Genomic DNA, 6,000 nt, shown 5'->3' on the forward strand with positions numbered 1-6,000 from the left:
TTAATTAAATCAGATAGGCAGAAAAATAAATGGAAAAACTGAAACGAAAAGATTAAAATCAGAGACAGATATAGGAGAGGAAGTGAAGAAGACAGAGGGAAAGGAAGGTACAAAAACTTAGATTGTGAACCCTCTAGGGACAGAAAAAAGTACCTACATATAATGTGTACAGTACTGCGTTATAGAAATGATTAGTAGTAAGGAAGATGAGGGGACTGGAAACCCTTGAAAGAGATTTAAGAAAAGACAGAGGAAAGCAGACTGTGACAAATATGAATAAAATGGCCAGACAACAAAGGTAGAATAAAGCATTTTATTTTTTTAATTTAGCAACTAGAAACTGTTAACTTACTTTATATTTTGTGATTTTAATAATATTTCTGTATGGTGAGTTGTATAGGGAAAGGTTCTAAATCTTTTGTCGGGGACTGTGGTGTGTGTTACAAAACTGAAGGTTCAGGGTTTATACTGAGATCCTCAGAGGCGTCAAGTTACCCAGTTCCAACAGGGAGATTTTACACCATTTCTGGCTTCTGGCAGCCCTGTACTGATGCATTATGGGCCTGAATCCATGCAGCATGGATTTTAGTGAGTAAAATCAGGGACTATAACTCCCACCAGTGGCGTAGCTACGTGGGGCCTGAGGGGGCCGGGGCCCCCGCAGATTCACCCCAGGACCCCCTCCCGGCGAACCCGCTCCCGCCGCCGCCTACCTTTACTTTTGCTGGCGGGGGATCCCACTCCCCGCCAGCCGACGTCTTCTCAGTACTTCCTGCTCTTCAATTTGTTTGCTGACGTCCTGCACGTAATTGTACGTGCGGGACGTCAGCAAACAAAATGAAGAGCAGGAAGTGACTGAGAAGAAGACGTCGGCTGGCGGGGAGTGGGATCCCCCGCCAGCAAAAGTAAAGGTAGGCTGCAGCGGCGGCGGGTTCGCGGCGGGAGGGGGGGCGGCAATGTCAGCGGTGGGGGGGCGGCGCCGGGGGGAGGGCTAAAATGTGCCCCCTCCCCCCGGGCTCTGGACCCCTCCCCCACAGAAGGCTGGCTACCACACTGCTTTGGGGTATAAGTTCAAAACCAGGATTGGCTAAAAGGTCTCCTTCCTGGAACTAGGTAACTTGGCATGTCTGGTTTCTGTTTTGTATGCAATCCAGCTCTGACTTAGTACATAAGTATTGCCACACTGGGACAGACCAAAAGTCCATCAAACTTATAATCCTGTTTCCAACAGTGGCCAATCCAGGTCACAAATACCTGGCAAGATCCCCAAAAAAGTTCAATACATTTTTATTTTGGGATTTGGATTTTGCTCACATCTTTTTCTTTTTATGCTGCTTATCCCAGAAATAAGCAGTGGAGTTTTCCCAATTCATTTTAATAATGGTCTATGGACTTTTCCTTTAGGAAGCAGCCAAACCTTTTTTAAACCCTGCTAAGCTAACTGCCTTTACCACATTCTCAGGCAATGAATTCATCTTACTTCTGTAACAGTATGAGAAAATATACAGTAAAGAGCTGTATGGATTTTCCCCCTTTCTGTTCTTAATAGTGCATCAGTATCTGTATGTTGCTGGTGGCTGGCAGCCTTCTTTTCTGTCAGCCCATAAGAGTAAATGGTTGTTGGTGGTGGGTGGGGGGGCCTTCAAGATTGTTTCCCCGAGCCCAGCTTTGTCTCTCAGCGGCCCGTGAACAACATCGTAGCGCACTGGAACAGCATAACTCACTGCAACCAACTTACAAATGATTCCATGAAGTTACTTCTTGGCACTGAGATACCCAGCAAAGAATCTGCTCATTCTCATGTTAGTCCAAGGAAAGGACTAATGAAAGAGAAAACAACATTTTTGAAAGTCATTTTTGACTATTTAGGGGGGATTCAGCAAGCAGCGACAGGGCTTTAAGTCGCATTAAAATACCAAGGCAATATTTAAGTCGCTGTGTGTTAGTGAGTAATGAGATGCAAAATATGCAAATACATTTTGCATCACTATGCAAATACCCTAACATCACTTTCAGTGATATACTGCAAGTCGCATTACGGCCTAGAAAGCATGATGAAATAGCCCTGCTTTTTGCTGAGGCTAGTTTACTATCCGGGAGCATCAGGCCACAAAGCTGCAGCCTGATGCTCCCGGCCTGCAGCTCTGGGTACATCCCCCCCCCCCCCAAGGCCCACCTACCCTCCCATAGTGGCCACCTTACCAGTCACTGGTGGTGTAAGGGGAGGTCCAGGGAGTCTGGAGGGGGAGGTCATACAGGGCAGGTGATCCGGGGATCCAGGGGATGATCTGGAGAGTCCAGAGGGGGGTCATCCAGGGGCTCTTCAGGCTGGAGAAATGCCCACTTTGGGCGCTGTCCTCCTAGCGGTAATCTCACATGACTGAAGACCCAGAGCTGCAGGCCAAGAGCATCAGGCCATGGCTTTGCGTGTCCTGATGCTCCCAGACCATGAGAATAGCATTGCTTGCAAGGTGGCTCACAAGCAGCATTATTCTCTTGGCCCAGGATTCAGGAACCTGTGGTACCAGGATCCCGCAGGACATCGAGGTACAGTAAAAGGCAAACTTTTACCACTCCTTGATGAAGTCCCCCCCTAGTTGTTATATTTTGAAGACAGTTTTAAACGCATGTCTTTGGAATTTTTAACTATGTTAATTGTTATCTTTAGTTTTAAGATTTGGTTGTTATTCACCAGAGATGTAATCCACATAAAACTTCAGGTTACTGCAGAAAATAAGAATGTGAAGTGAAGTAAAGAACAATTGAGCAGATCAGATATCAGCAAACCTGAATGTTATGCTCAAGAATTAAGATCTTAAAGGGAATTCTTGTGGGACAATTTCTCCAAATAGGTTTGTTTTGCAATGAACCTCACTCCTGAGTCAGGGTACGATCTCAGTCTCTCAAATTTATGGCTAACCCTCGCCAAAGAACTTTGTTGTGCCAAAGAGTTTCCTTCTGAAGATGTAATGAGTTTGAGCAACTTATCCAGGTGCGCTTGGAAGCTTTTTTTTTTTTTTTTTTTTAAATCAAGTCTGTGGCAACCAAAATATTGGGAAACATTCTCTTGTTCTCTGACTGGACTTCTTGATTTTTGAGATCTTCCCTCTCTCCACTCGATTCACCGAGTAATTGCTTTGGTTTGACACCTCTATAATCAAGAAAACACAGGAAAAAAATAGCAGACCGCAACAAATCCTGGTAGACAATAAAAGCTCCTAGTCAAATACAAAGAAAGTGTCCAAATTTATTTAATGCTCATCCACAAAATTGTAGGCAAAAAATGCAGTAGGAAACAACATTTCTTCCATATTCAATCCAGTATCGGTTTTTAAAGCACCTGTGATATAGACAAATTTATCAGTCAACAGAAAAGATCTGCTGTACAAAAAAACCAATGGGACTCATTTCACCGGAAAACACACAGCTTCATCAGTGTCTTGAATTATACAGGCAACCAATTTCGCAGTGTATGTGGCGAAGACAACCTTACATCTAGGCCAGGCGTCAACATACACACACACACACACACACACACACACACACAGATCTGTCAGTCACCTCCCCATATACCCTCCTGTGGCATACACTTCCCCCCCCCCCCCCCCCCCCGTAGCTGTCTCCCACCTAAACTGAATCTCAATACCGCTCCCCAGCTTTTTATCTTCTCCACCTGCACATACCTCCCCAGCTCCTGCAGCCCTGCACAGTTTGCGCTCACCTTCTCCCTCCCCCTCCCTCCAGTAGTGTAGACATCCAGTTCATGCTCCCCCCGCTACCCCCAGCAATACTAGAGAAACAGAAATGCTAGATATCAGAGATGCACATTTCCCAAAGCTGACATGGTCCAACTGATAAATAAATAAAATATATTTTTCTGCCTTTGTAGTCTGACCATTTTATTTTTCCATTCGATTTGGTCTGTGTCTCTTCTGCTTTTCTCTGTTTCTCCTGCCTTTCCAGGGTCTCCTGACTTTTCGACATTTCTTCTCTCTCCGTGTCCCTATCTGTCCTGTCCAGCATCTCTCCTCATTGTCCCTGTATCTATCTTCCCCCATGTTCACAATCTGCTCTTTTAGTGTCCCTATCCTCCCCTTATATTCAGCATTGCCCCTCTGTGTCCCTATCCCACCACTGCCCTGTCTCTACTTTACTCCATGCTCAGCACTTCTTGTCTGTGCCCTGTCCCTCCCCTCTCTTTCCTTCCTCCCACACCCTTGGTTCAGCATCTCTCCCTCTCTCTCCCCTGCCCCACCCCCATGCTCTGTCATAAACCTCGCTGTGTCTGTTGCTCCAGCATCTTTCCTCCTCTGTTCCACCCCTCAAACCCTGATCAATCTCAGTTCCTTCCCTCCCTCAGTCTGATCTCTCTCTCCCCTCTTGTGTTTCCCTTCCTGGCAGATCCAGCATATTTCTGTGCCCCTCCAGCCCTGTCTCCTTCCAGCCCCATCTCCCCAGTCCAGCACATCTCTATCTCCCTCCAGCACCTGCCAAGTCTAGCACATCCCCATGTTCCTCCAGACCCCCCCAGGTCCAGTGTGTCTCCCCTCCAGCCTCCCTCCCCGGTCACATCTCTATATCCCTCCAGCTCCCCCACCCCAGAGTTCGGCACATTTCCCTCCAGACCCCCACCCCAGGGTCTAGTACATCTCCATATCCCTCAAGCCCTTCATCCAGCTCCTCCCACAATGGGCCCAACATATCTTTCTCCTTCTCCCTACCTAAGGCCCACCAAATCCAGTGTCTCTCTCCTTCCCCCTCCCCCCTCAAAGCTTATTTCGGACCCCAGCAGCGGCAGCCATCATGACAAGCTGCTGTGGCTGGTATCGGGGCCTTCCCTTTGCTGGGTCCCGCCCAAGAGGAAGCAGGAAATTACCTCAGAAAAGGCAGGACCCAGCAGAGGAAAGGCTCTGATGCTGGCCAGAGCAACAGGTCTTGATGGCTGCCGATGCTGGGAATTCAGGCAAGTTTTTTGGTGGTGGTGGTGGTGGTGGTGGGGGGGGAAGCAGGTTGGGTGAGAGAGAGCTGCTGGATTCGGGAGGCTGGAGGTAGGGAGATGGAGAGAGACGGCAGCTGGACCTGGCTGGGGTTGGGGGGGAGAGAGAAATACTACAAGCAGGGACAAAAACCTAGGCACCAGATCTGATTTTATTTAGGTACCATGGCGATTTGGCGCCTTGGGTTTGTCAAGCATTGCCTTAAATATTATGGTTTGTGGGCAGGGGTCTGAAGAATCTCTTTGTGGCCTGTCTGTGTGCCCTCTTTACCTGGAGAGGTCCCAACTGTCTGTGCAACTGGTCACGTGTCAACAAATCCACGAAGCTCCCCATCTGCCAGAATCCCCAGAATCCCCACTAGCCTCATGTTGTTGCTTAGTAAGCGATTATTCAAATCCTCTATTTTGTCTTCCAAGTAAGTAATTTGCTTCCTCATTCGCTCCTGCAGATTTGAATTCTTGCAGTTTGTCCAAGTCACTGGTTCTCTGTATGCATTCATTGGATTCCAGGCCCAAGCGATCCAGTCTCTCATGAATTGCATCCACTTTATCGCCTATTAATTGCAATTTCGTATCCAGCATCGTTTCTACTGCTGTTGTCACTACCATGATGATTTCTGCTGAGCTGATGGACTAGCCCGCAGGACTTGCAGGGCCCGCCATCTTGGTCTCAGAGGTCTGCAGTTTGTCCTTGTCTCTCTGTGGCAGCTTGGAGGTCATTATTTCCAATAAAGCATCATGACTTGCCCCCTGAACTACTCTGACACCCCAAATCAGTCAAATTGCTGTTGGATGCGGGGATTTCAGGAACGATGGCGAGGATTGTGAGGGTAGAGGCCGGCAGCTAAGATGTTCAGCGTCCTCTCATCATCACTGTATCATGTAAACCCATTAACATGGATTTTAAACAGCAATCACACAAGTTTATTCAACCTAAAGACTGAGGCTCTGATGCTCAAAGCTTACCATGCTTGCAATGTTTGATTTAGCAGCCAGTCTAGCGT

The sequence above is a fragment of the Microcaecilia unicolor genome, chromosome 3 (genome assembly GCF_901765095.1).
Source record: "Microcaecilia unicolor chromosome 3, aMicUni1.1, whole genome shotgun sequence".
NCBI classification, from domain to species: Eukaryota; Metazoa; Chordata; class Amphibia; order Gymnophiona; family Siphonopidae; genus Microcaecilia; species Microcaecilia unicolor.